Source organism: Canis lupus, chromosome 8 (assembly GCF_011100685.1).
Source record: "Canis lupus familiaris isolate Mischka breed German Shepherd chromosome 8, alternate assembly UU_Cfam_GSD_1.0, whole genome shotgun sequence".
In the NCBI taxonomy this organism is placed as follows: Eukaryota; Metazoa; Chordata; class Mammalia; order Carnivora; family Canidae; genus Canis; species Canis lupus.
In genome coordinates, this window is record NC_049229.1 from 45,785,410 (window position 1) to 45,803,675 (window position 18,266).

An 18,266-nucleotide genomic window follows, 5' to 3' on the forward strand; every position below is an offset into this window, starting at 1 on the left:
TTTGATTCAGTTGATTGTTTTCTTTGCTGCACAATTTTTAAGTTTAATGCAATCCTGTTTGTCTATGTTAGTTTTTGTGGTTTGTGAGTTTGGTATTATTTCCAAGAAACCATTGCTAAATCCAATGTTATGAGGATTTCCCCTAATTTTCTTCTTGGATTTTTATAGTTTTAGGCTTTACATTTAGGTTCTTTAATCTACTCTGAGTTAATTATTGTAATATGGTGTAAGATACAAATTCATTCTTTTGTATGTGAATATACAGTTTTTCTCAGGACCAAATGTTAAAAGACTATTCTTTCTCCTTTGTGAAGTCGTGGAACCCTTGTTTAAAATCATTTGCACATGTACCTGAGGGTTTGTTTCTGGCCTCTCAGTTCTGTAATATTGGTCTATATGGTTTTTATCCTTTATTCTGTTAATGTGATGTATCACATTGACTGATTTTTAAAATGTTGAACCATCCTTGCATTCCAGGAATAAATCCCACAGTCATGGTGTACAATACTTTTAACATGCTGTTGAATTCTGTTTGCTAGTATTTTGTTGAGGATTTTTCATCAATATTTATCAGGGATATTGGCCTAGAGTTCTTTTTCTTGTAGTGTCCTTATCTGATTTTGGTATCAGGGTAATGGGCTTTATAAAATGAGTTTGGAGGTATTCCCTCCTCAAGTTTTTGGAAGAATTTGGGAAGGATTGGCATAAATTCTTTAAACTTTTGGTAGAATCCTTAAGTGAAACCATCTGAACCTGGACTTTTCTTTGTTGGGAGGTTTTTGATTACTGATTTAAACTTTTTACTATTCATATTTTTATTTCTTCATGATTCAGTCTTGACAAGTTGTAGGTTTCTGGGAATTTACATTTCTTCCAGGTTATCCAACTTGTTTGTCTATAATTATTCACAGTAGTCCCTTATGATTCTTTTTATTTCTGTGGCATCAATTGTAATGTCTTCTCTTTCATTTTTTTTGTATACTTTTTATTGGAGTTCAATTTGCCAACATATAGCATAACACCCAGTGCTCATCCTGTCAAGTACCCCCCTCAGTGCCTGTCACCCTGTCACCCCAGCCCCCCGCCCACCTCCCCTTCCACTACCCCTTGTTCGTTTCCCAGAGTTAGGAGTCTCTCATGTTCTGTCACCCTCCCTGGTATTTATTTCCCACTCATTTTCTCTCCTTCCCCCTTTATTCCTTTTCACTATTTTTTATATTCCCCAAATGAATGAGACCATATAATGTTTGTCCTTCTCCGATTGACTTACTTCACTCAGCATAATACCTCCAGTTCCATCCACGTCGAAGCAAATGGTGGGTATTCGTCCTTTCTAATGGCTGAGTAATATTCCATTGTATACATAGACCACATCTTCTTTATCCATTCATCTTTCAGTGGACACCGAGTTTCCTTCCACAGTTTGGCTATTGTGGACATTGCTGCTATGAACATTGGGGTGCAGGTGTTCTGGCATTTCACTGCATCTGTACCTTTGGGGTAAATCCCCAGCAGTGCAATTGCTGGGTCATAGGGCAGGTCTATTTTTAACTCTTTGAGGAACCTCCACACAGTTTTCCAGAGGGACTGTACCAGTTCACATTCCCACCAACAGTGCAAGAGGATTCCCCTTTCTCCACATCCTCTCTAACATTTGTTGTTTCCTGTCTTATTCATTTTCACCATTCTCACTGGTGTGAGGTGGTATCTTGTTGTAGTTTGATTTGTATTTCCCTGATGGCAAGTGATATGGAGCATTTTCTTATGTGCTTGTTGGCTTTCTCTTTCATTTCTAAATTTTTTTATTTTAGTCTTATTTTTTTCTTATTGTAGCTAAAATTTTATCAATTTGTCAATTTTCTTAAAAAAATTACTTGTAATTCTATCAAGTTTTCTTTAGTTTCTTCCTTTGCTAACTTTGGGTTTAGTTTGTTCTTTTTCTCATTCCTTGTAATGTAAAGATCAGTTGTTGTGATGAGATCTTTCTTCCTTTTTAATGTAGATATTCACTACTATACAGTTCCCTTTTACTACTACTACTACTACTACTACTACTTGTACTACTACAGAATCCTGTAAGTTTTGGGACATTGTGTTTTCATTTTTATTTGTATCAAGATATTTTCTATTTTTTTTGTGATTTCTTCTTTGACCCCTTCCTGTTCAAGAGTGTGTTCTTTAATTTCACATATTTGTTAATTTTCCAGTTTTCCTTTTGCTATTAATTTCTAGTTTGACACTGTTGTAGTCAGAAAAAATACTTAATGTAATTTTAGTGTTCTTAAGTTTGAGACTTATTTCTTACCTGACATATGATCTATCCTGGAGAATGTTCTGTATGTGCTTGAGAAGAATGTATATTCCACTGTTGTTGGGTAGAGTGTTCTGTATGTGTTCAATCACATCCTTTTGGTCTATAGTGTTTTTCAAGTCCTCTCTTTCCTATATTCAGTTTGGTTGTTCTATATATTAGTGAAAGTGGAACATTGAAATTTACTATTTTATTGCTGTCTATTGCTCCCTTCTAATTTTGTCATTGTTTGTTTCTGTATTTGAAATATATATATATGTATACACAGACACACACACACATAATCTCTTGGTGAATGGACACTTTTATCATTATATAACACTCTTCTTTGTCTCGTGACAATTTTTGACTTTTTATTTGATATAAATATGACTACTGTCTTTTGGTTACCTTTTGCACAAAATAACTTTTACTATCCTTTCACTTTCAGCCTATGTATGTCCTTATATCTAAAGTGAATCTTTTATAGATAGCACATAGTTGGGCCTTGTTTTTTTAATCCATTCAACCACATAATGAACTTGAAGGACGCCCTTTAGCATTACTTGTAAGGCAGCTCTAGTGGTGATGAACTTGCTCAGCTTTTGTTATCTGGGATAAATCTTTATTTCCCCTTCATTTTTATAAAATATATATTTATTTTTTGGTGGGGAGGGGAAGAGGGAGAAGAAGGGGGAGAGAATCCTCAAGCAGACTCTCTGCAGAACATGGAGCTTGTTGTGGGGCTTGATCCCAGGACCCTAAGGTTGTGACCTGAGCCAAAATCAAGAGTCGGCTACCCAACCAACTGAGCCATGCAGGCACCCCTATTTCTCCTTCATTTTTGAACAACAGTTTTACCAGATACAGTATTCTTGGTTAGCATTTTATTTTTCCCCCAACACTTTGATTATCCCACTCTCTTCTGTCCTATAATGTTTCTGCTGAGAGATCCACTGATAATCTTATAGGAGTTTCCGGGGATCCCTGGGTGGCGCAGCGGTTTGGCGCCTGCCTTTGGCCCAGGGCGCGATCCTGGAGACCCGGGATCGAATCCCATGTCGGGCTCCTGGTGCATGGAGCCTGCTTCTCCCTCTGCCTGTGTCTCTGCCTCTCTCTCTCTCTGTATGTGACTATCATAAATAAATAAAAATTAAAAGAAAAAAAAAGGAGTTTCCTTGTATGTCATCAATTACCTCTCACTATTTTCAAGATTCTCTTTTGGTCTCTGGTGCCTCAGCATGGATTTTTAAGGCACATCTTAGTAGGAGTTCATTGAGCTTCTTGAATTTGGTTGTCTGTTTCTTTCCTAGTTTAGGAAGTTTCTGGCCATTATTTCTTCAAAGAAGTTATTTTCTCCTCTCTCCTTCTGGGCCTCCTGTAATGTTGTATATTGATTCAATATAGTGTCCTATAAGTCTCTGAAGTGGTCTTTTTTTTTTTAAATTTTTTATTTATTTACGATAGTCACACACACACAGAGAGAGAGAGAGAGAGAGAGAGAGAGAGAGGCAGAGACACAGGCAGAGGGAGAAGCAGGCTCCATGCACCGGGAGCCCGATGTGGGATTCGATCCCGGGTCTCCAGGATCGCGCCCTGAGCCAAAGGCAGGCGCCAAACCGCTGCGCCACCCAGGGATCCCTGAAGTGGTCTTCACTTTTCTTCATTTTGTTCTTCTTACAGGCCTGACTGGATAATTACAAATGACCTGTCTTCAAGTTCACTGATTTTTTTTAAATGTTTTATTAAGTTGAACTTCTCTAGTGAATTTTTCAATTTAGTTTCATTGTTCAGCTCCAGAATTTCTGTTTAGTCTTTTTTTATAGTTTTTATCTCTTTGTTGATATTCTCCTTGTGTTCACTCATCGATTTTTCGGATTTTCTTTGATTATCTATCTGTGTTCGTTTAGCTTATTGAACTTCAGTAAGAAAATTTAAATTCTTTTTCAGGTGATTAACAGATACCCACTTTTTAAAGTTCAGTTCTAGAGATTTATTTTGTTCCTTTGATTGGGCCATGTTTCCCTTTTTCATGTGGTGGTGTTTTTGCTGGAATTTGGCTACTTTAAAAAATCCACCTCTCTTAGGCTTTATGGACTGGCTTCATATAAAGGAAGACCACTGGTCAGCCTGGTAAGAGAATCTGGGGACCTCTCCAGCCTTTTCTGGGAATCATCTATTCTGGGCTTGTATGTATAATTTCCCAATCAGAGAGATTTGCTGATTTCTTTTTCCAGAGCTCATTTTCATTTGCTCTGTCTGGCATTTCTGCAGTACTATAGGTTCTTCGGTGCAGCAACAAGCTACCAACCTCTCCTTTGTTCTCAGTGGCCCTCAGGCATCCTAATTATGTCAGTTCCCATCAGTGCTCTGAATCAGGCCCTCCAAGTGAGGCAGCCCCCTGAAAAGTCAGAATGTTGGACACACATTTCAGTCTTCTGTCTCCTTCCTAAGGGAGAAGTTGCTAGTTGGGTGTTTTTTCCTGGTGACCCTAAGCTGTGCCAGGGAAAGCTTATCAAAGGTGAAATGCAATGGCTCTGTCTTACTGGTTTTAATGAGATTGTTCTTGGCTTTGTGCTTGCCTGGGCTACTGTGACTTGTTCACTGGTTTCTGGGTTTCTCATAAAGGCTTTTTGGACTATTGATAAATCAGTGTCTCTGAGAGGGAACAACATCTGGGGCTGCTTATTCTATAATTTTGCTGATGTTACCTCTCAGGAAGATCAAATTTTATACCTATCAGTGTAGGGGAGTGGAGAGACCGTTTTATTGGGAGTCAGGAGATAGGGTTCCATGTCTGTTTCTGTAACTAATAGGGGAACCACTGTTATCTTATGAAAAATTAAATGGTGCTAGAATAGAGATTATAACAGCATATTGTTGAAACTATAAAATCTACAGGAATTTATTGCTTATTTCTTGCCTACTCTCAAAGTTGCAATAGTGAAGAAATTTCCTGTGGTAATTTTGGTATCTTTCAAATTATCAACCTAATGAATGCATATGTGAACCTAATGCATATGTGAACCTAATGAATACATATGTGCATTCATTAATGTAATATATATTAGTGTACACATTTGATAGGTTCATAATTTAAAGGCTACTCTTTCAAAATCATCTGTAACCCATTCAGCTTGAGTAATGACTGTTAACATTTTAGAATATTTCTTTTACATTTTGTATGTACCTGCATAATGTGTTCAAAATTACATATATTTAAATTTTATCTGTACACAGTCATGTTCACTCTCTGATCACCAGACTTTATTTAATGAACTTTTTTCCCATGTTAAGCATTTAATGATTTTTCAATAGCTATATATTCTAAAATATGGCTGTATTGTACCTGATTTAATCATATAACCATATCTCATATCTATTTTGGGAGATTATAAAAATGAACATCTTTGTAGAAATATTTTATATACTTTAAAAAAATTTTAATCTTAGTTAAATTTGTTAAATGCGGTTAATTAACATATAGTGTATTATTAGTTTCAGAAGTAGAATTCAGTGATTAATCAGTTGCATTTAACACCCAGTGCTCTTTCCATCACATGCCCTCTTTAATGCCCATCACCCAGTTACCCTGTCTTTCCACCCATCTCCGTGCCAGCAACCCTCAGTTTGTTTACTATAGTTAAGAGTCTCTTATGGTTTATAAGTCTCTTAAAAGGAAGATTTCATTTTATTTTATTTTTCCCTCCCTTTCTCTATTATCCTTTGTCTTGTTTCTTAAATTTTACATATGAGTGACATCATATAATAATTATCTTTCTCTGATGGACTTATTTCACTTAGTGTAATATCCTCTATCTAGTTCCATCCGTGTCACTACAAATGGCAAGATTTCATTTTTCTGATGGCTGAGTAATATTCCATTTTATTTATTTATTTATATGTATACACACACACACACACACACACATACACACACCACATCTTCTTTATCCATTTATCTGTTGATGGACATCTGGGTATATGCTTTTAAAATGATATTTTCTTCAAATAGATTTTTGGAGATGAGGTTTCTAGATCAAGAAAGAGTGTAGACATGAATGGTTTTATACCATATACTAACTACTATTGAACAAAGTAGACAGTATCTCTTCATTGCTCTTTTTCCTCATGAGTATTTAAACATTTTATGCTAATTTGATAAATTATATTGCATTTTATGTATATTCTTTGACCATTACAGAGCTTTATTTCTTAATTATTATGCTTTTGTGGTTGGTTTATTCTTATCCCTTTTTTGCCCCTGTTTTTCTGCTGAAATATTAGAAATTTTTCTTTCAATTAGTTTTTACTCTTTAGATATTAGGGCATTACATCTTCTTAGTTTTGTGGTAAACATTTTTCCTTGATTTATAGCATATGTAGCTTTTAATTTTATCTCCTGTTCTGGCGTGTTGAACCTTTTATTTAGTCAAATTTATACAGCTTTTTAGTGATTTTCTTCCTTTGTGATTGTGCCTATAGTATGTTTCAACCAGATATTAGATAAATCTCCATGTAGATTTTCTTTTGACTTTTAAATATGAATACACATTTCTGACCTTCTTCTGAAAGAACTTCTTTTGACAGTTTTTGCAGGACAGGTTTGATGGAAATGAGTTCCCTCAATTTCTTTTTGAGAAAGTCTTTATTTTCTTCTTCACTTTGAGGGAACATTTTGTTGGATATAGAATTCTAAGTTGGTAGGCCCTTCTCCCCCAATACTTTAAATATTTTACTCCATTCTCTTCTTGCATGGTTTCTGACAAGAAGTGCACTGTAACTCTTACTTTTATTTTTCTGTAACATAATTCCTTTTCTCCCATGATTTCTTTCAAGATTTTCTGTTTAACTTTGTTTTTTGGTAGTTTGAATATGATAGCCTAGATATAGACTTTCTGGTATTTTTCCTGTTCAGTGTTTCCTAAGCTTTCTAGATAAATATTTTGGTGTCTGTGATTAATTTTGGAAAATGCTCAGTCATTAATATTTTAAATATTTTTTTATCGTCTTTTTCTTCCTTTTCTGATTTTCCAGTTAAACATATATCATACCTTTGAAATGTCTCCACAGCTCCTGTATGATTTCCTCTTCTTTCTTCTCCTCTGTTCTTCTCATCCTCTCCAACCCTTTCTTTTTCTCTTTCCATCTCTGCATTTCCATTTGAGAAATGGCTATTGACCTATTTTGAAGCTCTCTGTGGTTAGTCTCCTTACGAGCCCATCAATGGCATTCTTCATTTCTGTTTTAATGTGTTTCATTTTTCTCATTTCCTTTTGATTCATTCTTAGTTTCCATCTCTTCACTGATATTACCTATTTGTCCTTGTATATTGCCTACTTTTCTCATTAGTGCTCTTAGCATATTAATCATAGTTATTTTTAAATTCCCTGTCTGAATATTGCAACATCTGTGTTATATCTCAGTCTGGTTCTGGTGATTGCTTCATTTTTTTCAGACTGATTTTTCCTTGCCTTTTAGCAGCCTTGTAATTTTTATTGAAAATTGAATATAATTCATTGGATAGTAAGCCTTTAGTGTGATGTTTTATTTTAATCTGGCTAGAAGTTGGGCTGTGTTTAGTGTTTGCTATAGCTGTAGGTGCTGCTGGCTTAGAATCCCTCTATGGTCCTTATTTTTGTCTCTCCTTTTGACTTTAGGATTCTCTAAAAAGTCCTCAGAGTCTGTATTTGGCAGTTTTTTCAGCTATAATCTACTTTCTTATGCCGATAAAGTTTCATACTAGCTCTAAGTTTGTGGGAAAAGGGTAGCATTCTGTGACCTTCACTGGTATTTCTTAGCTTTTTTCTTCTTTTTTTTTTTTCTTTTTCTTTTTATCTTTGTTAGCTGAGATAAGAAGGCTAAAAGTGTGTTGGAGTGGGAGAAATGTCTTTCCCCCAGGTGGAATAAATCTTCTCCCTTGGAGAATATGCCTTTGTTATTGAGAATGCTTTGGGCATATTTCTTAATGGTTACTGATATGGACTGGATGTCTCTCAAAATTGATGTTTTTGGTTTGTCTCATTTTTTCTCCCTTTGTTCATTTGTTTCTTAAATTCCACATATGCATGAAATCATATGGTATTTGTCTTTCTCTGACTAGCTTACTTTGCTTAGCATTATAACACTGTATGTTAACTACACTGGAATTAAAAATTTTAAAAATCATGTGTTGAAGCCCTACACTCCAATATCATGTTATTTGGAGATGGGGTCTGGGAACATGATTAAGGTTAGATGAGGTTATGAGGGTGGTGCTCTGCTCAGATAGGATAGTGCCCTTTCAGGAAGAGACACCAGAGAGATTGTTCCTGCTCTCTTTCTTTCTCTCTGTTTGTCTGTCTCTCTTTCTATGTGTACATACTGAGGAAAGGCCATGTAAACACAGCAAGATGGCGGTAATCTGCAAGCCAGGAAGAGGGCCTTATTAGAACCTGACCATGCTAGCATCTGATCTTGGAATTCCAGCTTCCAGAACTGTGAGAAAATAAATTTTTGTTGTTTAAGCCACCCAGTCTATGATATAGTTCCTCTTCTTCTATGAGGGAATCTTTGGAGTTCTTGAAGGTAGGTAAAACCCAAAAAGTGTGAGGGTCCCCTCAAGAATGCAGCCTTTAGGAACTTCTTATTGCCACATTAGTCCACATTCAGCTTCCAGCAACTTTGGAGAACTACCCTTTAAGCATCCTTACATGGTCCTAACAGCTTCTGCTTCAGAGAAACATATCTTGGATGTGATGCACTGAATTCACCTGTCTCTCCAGATTTGGGGTTGGTAGTTTGCCCTACAACCTCAATTCTTTGACAGGTACAAGAAACATCGTTGAACACTTCTTGTTGTAAGGATGGGAGTGAATACTTCTAGGTTCTTTATATATCAGAGCTGAAACTGGAAGTCTTTGTATTTTAGAGTTTTACTTTTTTCCCTTGAATTTCATAAAATATTTAGTATGTGAGGTAAAGAATATTTTGAATTTCCCCACAAATTACCAGTTAAGTAATCCATCTCTTTCTCAGTGATTTATGATGCTTTCATTATCATGTTAAATACATTTTCTTTCACTTTAGTATTTTTTTCAGTACTATCCAGCTTGTGTCGTTTAGTCTTTTTTTTGTTTTTTTTTTTTTTTTTTTTTGGTACTTGAGTCATACTATTTTAATTTTTTTCTTTGATACATTTTGTTTTGATGCAGGGCAAATATTCCCTTGTTAACTTTCTTTTAAGTCTTCCATTCCCCACTAAGTATTAGTTCAGATGAATGTGGTTATTTTGTTATCTCCCTAAACCCATCCCTCCCTAGAACAATCCTAATGGGATTTTGGTCAGAGCTATACTAAGTCTACAAATTAACATGTGGATAATTATCATGGCATTAATAAGTCAAGTTATGAGAATTCCTAATGCATTTAAAAAATAAACTTTATTTTATTTTATTTTATTTATTTATTTATTTATTTATTTTTTTTATTCTTTTTTTTTTTTTTTAATTGGTGTTCAATTTACTAACATACAGAATAACACCCAGTGCCCGTCACCCATTCACTCCCACCCCCCGCCCTCCTCCCCTTCTACCACCCCTAGTTCGTTTCCCAGAGTTAGCAGTCTTTACGTTCTGTCTCCCTTTCTGATATTTCCCACACATTTCTTCTCCCTTCCCTTATTTTCCCTTTCACTATTATTTATATTCCCCAAATGAATGAGAACATATAATGTTTGTCCTTCTCCGACTGACTTACTTCACTCAGCATAATACCCTCCAGTTCCATCCACGTTGAAGCAAATGGTGGGTATTTGTCATTTCTAATAGCTGAGTAATATTCCATTGTATACATAAACCACATCTTCTTTATCCATTCATCTTTCGTTGGACACCGAGGCTCCTTCCACAGTTTGGCTATAGTGGCCATTGCTGCTAGAAACATCGGGGTGTAGGTGTCCCGGCGTTTCATTGCATCTGTATCTTTGGGGTAAATCCCCAACAGTGCAATTGCTGGGTCGTAGGGCAGGTATATTTTTAACTGTTTGAGGAACCTCCACACAGATTTCCAGAGTGGCTGCACCAGTTCACATTCCCACCAACAGTGTAAGAGGGTTCCCTTTTCTCCGCATCCTCTCCAACATTTGTTGTTTCCTGCCTTGTTAATTTTCCCCATTCTCACTGGTGTGAGGTGGTATCTCATTGTAGTTTTGATTTGTATTTCCCTGATGGCAAGTGATGCAGAGCATTTTCTCATATGCATGTTGGCCATGTCTATGTCTTCCTCTGTGAGATTTCTGTTCATGTCTTTTGCCCATTTCATGATTGGATTGTTTGTTTCTTTGGTGTTGAGTTTAATAAGTTCTTTATAGATCTTGGAAACTAGCCCTTTATCTGATATGTCATTTGCAAATATCTTCTCCCATTCTGTAGGTTGTCTTTGAGTTTTGTTGACTGTATCCTTTGCTGTGCAAAAGCTTCTTATCTTGATGAAGTCCCAATAGTTCATTTTTGCTTTTGTTTCTTTTGCCTTTGTGGATGTATCTTGCAAGAAGTTACTATGGCCGAGTTCAAAAAGGGTGTTGCCTGTGTTCTTCTCTAGGATTTTGATGGAATCTTGTCTCACATTTAGATCTTTCATCCATTTTGAGTTTATCTTTGTGTATGGTGAAAGAGAGTGGTCTAGTTTCATTCTTCTGCATGTGGATGTCCAATTTTCCCAGCACCATTTATTGAAGAGACTGTCTTTCTTCCAATGGATAGTCTTTCCTCCTTTATCGAATATTAGTTGCCCATAAAGTTCAGGGTCCACTTCTGGATTCTCTATTCTGTTCCACTGATCTATGTGTCTGTTTTTGTGCCAGTACCACACTGTCTTGATGACCACAGCTTTGTAGTACAACCTGAAATCTGGCATTGTGATGCCCCCAGATATGGTTTTCTTTTTTAAAATTCCCCTGGCTATTCGGGGTCTTTTCTGATTCCACACAAATCTTAAAATAATTTGTTCTAACTCTCCGAAGAAAGTCCATGGTATTTTGATAGGGATTGCATTAAACGTGTATATTGCCCTGGGTAACATTGACATTTTCACAATATTAATTCTGCCAATCCATGAGCATGGAATATTTTTCCATCTCTTTGTGTCTTCCTCAATTTCTTTCAGAAGTGTTCTATAGTTTTGAGGGTATAGATCCTTTACATCTTTGGTGAGGTTTATTCCTAGGTATCTTATGCTTTTGGGTGCAATTGTAAATGGGATTGACTCCTTAATTTCTCTTTCTTCAGTCTCATTGTTAGTGTATAGAAATGCCACTGACTTCTGGGCATTGATTTTGTATCCTGCCACGCTACCGAATTGCTGTATGAGTTCTAGCAATCTTGGGGTGGAGACTTTTGGGTTTTCTATGTAGAGTATCATGTCATCGGCGAAGAGAGAGAGTTTGACTTCTTCTTTGCCAATTTGAATGCCTTTAATGTCTTTTTGTTGTCTGATTGCTGAGGCTAGGACTTCCAGTACTATGTTGAATAGCAGTGGTGAGAGTGGACATCCCTGTCTTGTTCCTGATCTTAGGGGAAAGGCTCCCAGTGCTTCCCCATTGAGAATGATATTTGCTGTGGGCTTTTCATAGATGGCTTTTAAGATGTCGAGGAATGTTCCCTCTATCCCTACACTCTGAAGAGTTTTAATCAGGAATGGATGCTGTATTTTGTCAAATGCTTTCTCTGCATCCAATGAGAGGATCATATGGTTCTTGGTTTTTCTCTTGCTGATATGATGAATCACATTGATTGTTTTACGGGTGTTGAACCAGCCTTGTGTCCCAGGGATAAATCCTACTTGGCCATGGTGAATAATTTTCTTAATGTACTGTTGGATCCTATTGGCCAGTATCTTGTTGAGAATTTTTGCATCCATGTTCATCAGGGATATTGGTCTGTAATTCTCCTTTTTGGCGGGGTCTTTGTCTGGCTTTGGAATTAAGGTGATGCTGGCTTCATAGAACGAATTTGGAAGTACTCCATCTCTTTCTATCTTTCCAAACAGCTTTAGGAGAATAGGTATGATTTCTTCTTTAAACGTTTGATAAAATTCTCCTGGGAAGCCATCTGGCCCTGGACTCTTGTGTCTTGGGAGGTTTTTGATGACTGCTTCAATTTCCTCCCTGGTTATTGGCCTGTTCAGGTTTTCTATTTCTTCCTGTTCCAGTTTTGGTAGTTTGTGGCTTTCCAGGAATGCGTCCATTTCTTCTAGATTGCCTAATTTATTGGCGTATAGCTGTTCATAATATGTTTTTAAAATCGTTTGTATTTCCTCGGTGTTGGTAGTGATCTCTCCTTTCTCATTCATGATTTTATTAATTTGAGTCTTCTCTCTCTTCTTTTTAATAAGGCTGGCTAATGGTTTATCTATCTTATTAATTCTTTCAAAGAACCAACTCCTGGTTCTGTTGATCTGTTCCACAGTTCTTCTGGTCTCGATTTCGTTGAGTTCTGCTCGAATCTTTATTATCTCCCTTCTTCTCTTGGGTGTAGGATCTATTTGCTGTTTTTTCTCTAGCTCCTTTATGTGTAAGGTTAGCTTTTGTATTTGAGTTCTTTCCAGTTTTTGAATGGATGCTTGTATTGCGATGTATTTCCCCCTTAGGACTGCTTTTGCTGCATCCCAAAGATTTTGAACGGTTGTATCTTCATTCTCATTAGTTTCCATGAATCTTTTTAATTCTTCCTTAATTTCCTGGTTGACCCTTTTATCTTTTAGCAGGATGGTCCTTAACCTCCATGTGTTTGAGGTCCTTCCAAACTTCTTGTTGTGATTTAGTTCTAATTTCAAGGCATTATGGTCTGAGAATATGCAGGGGACAATCCCAATCTTTTGGTATCGGTTCAGACCCGATTTGTGACCCAATATGTGGTCTATTCTGGAGAAAGTTCCATGTGCGCTTGAGAAGAATGTGTATTCAGTTGAGTTTGGATGTAAAGTTCTGTAGATATCTGTGAAATCCATCTGGTCCAGTGTATCATTTAAAGCTCTCGTTTCTTTGGAGATGTTTTGCTTAGAAGACCTATCGAGTATAGAAAGAGCTAGATTGAAGTCACCAAGTATAAGTGTATTATTATCTAAGTATTTCTTCACTTTGGTTAATAATTGATTTATATATTTGGCAGCTCCCACATTCGGAGCATATATATTGAGGATTGTTAAGTCCTCTTGTTGAATAGATCCTTTAAGTATGATATAGTGTCCCTCTTCATCTCTCACTACAGTCTTTGGGGTAAATTTTAGTTTATCTGATATAAGGATGGCTACCCCTGCTTTCTTTTGAGGACCATTCGAATGGTAAATGGTTCTCCAACCTTTTATTTTCAGGCTGTAGGTGTCCTTCTGTCTAAAATGAGTCTCTTGTAGACAGCAAATAGATGGGTCCTGCTTTTTTATCCAGTCTGAAACCCTGCGCCTTTTGATGGGGTCATTAAGCCCGTTCACATTCAGAGTTACTATTGAGAGATATGAGTTTAGTGTCATCATGATATCTATTCAGTCTTTGTTTTTGTGGACTGTTCCACTGAACTTCTTCTTAAAGGGGAATTTTAAGAGGCCCCCTTAAAATTTCTTGCAGAGCTGGTTTGGAGGTCACATATTCTTTTAGTTGCTGCCTGTCTTGGAAGCTCTTTATCTCTCCTTCCATTTTGAATGAGAGCCTTGCTGGATAAAGTATTCTTGGTTGCATGTTCTTCTCATTTAGGACCCTGAATATATCCTGCCAGCCCTTTCTGGCCTGCCAGGTCTCTGTGGAGAGGTCTGCTGTTACCCTAATACTCCTCCCCATAAAAGTCAGGGATTTCTTGTCTCTTGCTGCTTTAAGGATCTTCTCCTTATCTTTGGAATTTGCAAGCTTCACTATTAAATGTCGAGGTGTTGAACGGTTTTTATTGATTTTAGGGGGGGATCTCTCTATTTCCTGGATCTGAATGCCTGTTTCCCTTCCCAGATTAGGAAAGTTTTCAGCTAGAATTTGTTCAAATACATATTCTGGCCCTCTGTCCCTTTCGGCGCCCTCGGGAACCCCAATTAAACGTAGGTTTTTCTTCCTCAGGCTGTCGTTTATTTCCCTTAATCTATCTTCATGGTCTTTTAATTGTTTGTCTTTTTTTTCCTCAGTTTCCCTCTTTGCTATCAACTTGTCTTCTAGGTCACTCACTCGTTCTTCCACCTCGTTAACCCTCGTCGTTAGGACTTCTAGTTTGGATTGCATCTCATTCAATTGATTTTTAATTTCTGCCTGATTAGCTCTAAATTCTGCAGTCATGAAGTCTCTTGAGTCCTTTATACTTTTTTCTAGAGCCACCAGTAGCTGTATAATAGTGCTTCTGAATTGGCTTTCTGACATTGAATTGTAATCCAGATTTTGTAACTCTGTGGGAGAGAGGACTGTTTCTGATTCTTTCTTTTGAGGTGAGGTTTTCCTTCTAGTCATTTTGCTCAGTGCAGAGTGGCCAAAAGCAAGTTGTATTGGGAAAAAGAGAAAAAGAGAGGAGAGAAGGAAGGAAAGAAAAGAGAAAGAGAAAAAAAAAGGGAAGAAAAAGAAAAAAAAAAAAAACGAAAAAAAAAAAAAAGAAGAAAAAGAGAAAGAAAAAGAAAGGAGAAAAAAAAGGGGGGTGGGGGAAGGAAACAAATCAAAAAGCAAAACAAAACAAAAACAAAAACAAACAAACAAAAAAAGAACCACCGGGGAGTATCCTCTGATTCTGTGTACTTTAAGTCCCTTGGCTTCTCCTGGAAGTTGTCAGTCTAGCTGGTGTTCTGGGGGAGGGGCCTGTTGTGCTGATTTTCAGGTGTTAGCAGTTGGGGGAGCTGCTGTGCCCCTGCCTGGTGCAGGGCTCAGTGGGGGTTGTTTACCCCGTGAGGCCGCAGGAGGAACAGCCCCAGTGGCGGGGCAGCTCTGGAAACCTGGATTCAGCCCCCGCAGGAACTCCGGAGCTCTCCGTCTGCAGGGCCTGGAGGCTCCGGGCGGGGCCGCTGATGTGCTCAGCTGGGGCAGGAGCGTCCTCGCTGTCCTGGGCCCTCCCGGCCTCTGCCTGTCCCGGGGGAGGCGGGATCCTGGGCTGTGTCCCGGCGCCCTGTGCTCCGGAGCCTGCGCTGGTGGATTCGCGCTCCCGGGCCGCGCAGCCCCCTCCGCGGAGCCGCCGCCCGAGCCCCTCCGAGCTGCTCCTGGAACCGCGCAGCGCCCTCTGCACGGAGCCTCTTCCTCTGCCCGAGCCCCTCCGAGCTGCTCCCGGGGCCGCGCAGCCCCCTCCGCGGAGCCGCCGCCCGAGCCCCTTCAGCTGCTCCGGGTCCCGCCGGGTCCCGCCGTGCGCGCTGCAGCCCTTAGGGAGCTCGGCGCACTCTCCTGGGCGCGCAGTTGCTGTTACTGTCTCAGGGAACCCGAGGGCATCCCCGCCCTCCTGGGTCCTGCTCCACCTCCCCGCGAGCCCCTTTCCCCCGGGAAGGTCGGTGCAGCTCCTGCTCCTCCGGGACGGGGCTCTCCTGTCCTGGGGACACTCGCCCCGGCCTCAGCCCGGCTCCTCGCGGGGCCCCTCCCCCTTGGAGGCCTTTGTTCCTTTACTTCTTTTTCCCCGTCTTCCTACCTTGATAGAAGCGCGAACTCTCCTCACTGTTGCATTCCAGCTGGTCTCTCTTTAAATCTCAGGCCGAATTCATAGATTTTCAGGATAATTTGAAGGTTTTCTAGGTAGTTTGGTGGAGACAGGTGATTTGGAGACCCTGCTCTTCCGCCATCTTGCTCCTGGAGGAATAAACTTTATTTTAGAACATTTTTAGATATACAGAAAGATTTTAAAGCTAGTACAAAGAATTTTTACACAACCCACTCCCAATAATTTTTATTATTTGATATCTTATATTAGTATGGTACATTTGTCCCAACTGATGAATCAGTATCAATAAATATTGTTATAACGAAATCCCTTAGTTTTTACCTAATGCCTTTTTAAGTTCTCGGATCCCATCTGTAGAATAACACATTATATTTAGTAAGTTAAGTCTCCTTAGACTCCTCTTAGCTATAACAACTTCTCAGAGTTTGTTTCAGAGGAGTACTACTCAGATAGTTTGTGGAATGTCCCTCACTTAGGCTTTGTCTGATGATTTTCGCATGAGTAGACTGGGGCTTGGGATTTTGGAAAGAAGACCGCAGAGGTGAGTGCCATTTTCATCACATTATATCAAGTGTACATTCTATTAACATGATTTATCACTCTTGATGTTAACCTTGATCACCTGCCTGAGATAGTGTTTGTCAGGTTCTCCACTGTGAAGTTACTCTTTTATCCCCCTTTTCCATATGATCTTGTTTGGGTGGAAGTGCCTATGTGCAGCCCACACTTAAGTGGGGAGTTATTTCTTCTCCTCAAGAGCACCCCATATATGTATGTACGTATGTATGTCAGTATGGACTCATGAGTATTTATTTTGTACTTTGAGTTTTAGGCCAATACAATTTTGTTCCAATTATCACAGCTTTGGTCATTCTTGCAATTGGCTCCTATGTCTCTTGGATAAACCCCTAGTTTGTGTGTGTGTGTGTGTGTGTGTGTGTGTGTGTTGAGCACTTTCTTATTTTCCTGTATCAGAAGATGCTCATACCCATCTTGTATATTTTCTGCCCACCTATGGAATCTACCATTTCTCCAAGGAATTTTGGCTCCTTTTATTGGAGAATAGTATTAGAAACTAATATCTGGGTACTGGATGTTTTATTATCTTTTAAAATCCAAATTTAACAGAAACTTGAATTTTTGGAGAAATTTTCTTTACCAGATGAATTTATTGCAGATTTGACGCATTTAACTTTTCAGGAGGCATAAGAGTCCAGTGGTGGTTTGGTATTTATCCGGGTCCAGTTATTATGCCAGCTGCTTAGGAGAGATTGGGAAGTGATATATTTTAGATTTCTGAAGTACATATTCTAGTTTGTGTTTGGTTGGTGGGGGAGGGGACATGGGTGGGTGGAAAAATAGACAAATAGATGATTTTGATGAAAGAGAAGCAGGAAATGAAAGGGTAATGTAGGGAATGACTTAGGATTGGTTCTACTTAAGCAGTGGTCACTGGGGAAGTTCACTCAGACGAGCTCCTCTGAGTTACTTGAGTAATGCTAAGAGGCAACTCTCAAGATCAGGGAGCAGATTGTTCCCAGAAAAAGGAACCAGAATCCAAGGAAATGATTTGACATGTTGGAGGGACAGAATAAAGACTAGTGAAGGGTCATTTGGGAAGTAGTGCTTGAACAGGAGCATGGAAGCAGAGGAAGTCAGAGATCTAAAAAGGACCAGGGTGGTAATCATTGTTTTGGGGTAGAAAATGGGTAGAGCAATATATCATGGGAAACCATGCCTGGGATTCTGTCCACTTTAATTTCTCTCCAGACTTACCTCTCTCTCCCAAACCCTGATTGCATTGGCTTTGGGTTCCTGGGGGGATTTCAGGCCCTTGTCTGTTATTTTAGTTTTGGACTAGAAGACTTGCTTTGGGAAGTGGCTCAGTGTCAAAGAAGTATTATGGTTTTGGATTCAGAAAGTTCTAAATTTTAATTTGTATTCTCTTGAGGAATTTGCTTAACTTCTCTTGACCGTGTTTTTGTTAGAACCTCGCAGGAATCTTATGTGGATTGGAGGTGATATACATAAAGTGCCTTGGAGGTATACAATGCATATGGCCTATTATTTGTCATCAAAGTTTAATTGTACACTGTGAAAAGAAGTCTCTGGTACAAACTGAATAGTTGAATCATAACTAAGACTAACTCAGAGTTATATACTCTCATGAACTGTTAAGCAGTTAGAGGATTTGGTTTAGATTTAGGAATTATCCTTGTAGAAACCTCTGGGCAGTGGTGACTTTCCATGGACCCTCCTCCCAGCTTCCACTGGTCTTTTCTGGTCTTCCATTCAGTATCTAGACATGTTTCTGGGTTGTCAATGTTACACCACTTGCC

General features: G+C 38.6%; 1 protein-coding gene across 13 annotated transcripts in view; it reads left to right on the forward strand.

Annotated features, from left to right (window-relative positions):
* RGS6 (regulator of G protein signaling 6) overlaps nucleotides 1-18,266 on the forward strand; it is a 579,647-nt gene that overhangs the window by 92,412 nt on the left and 468,969 nt on the right. The gene's annotated exons all lie outside the window — the stretch shown is intronic.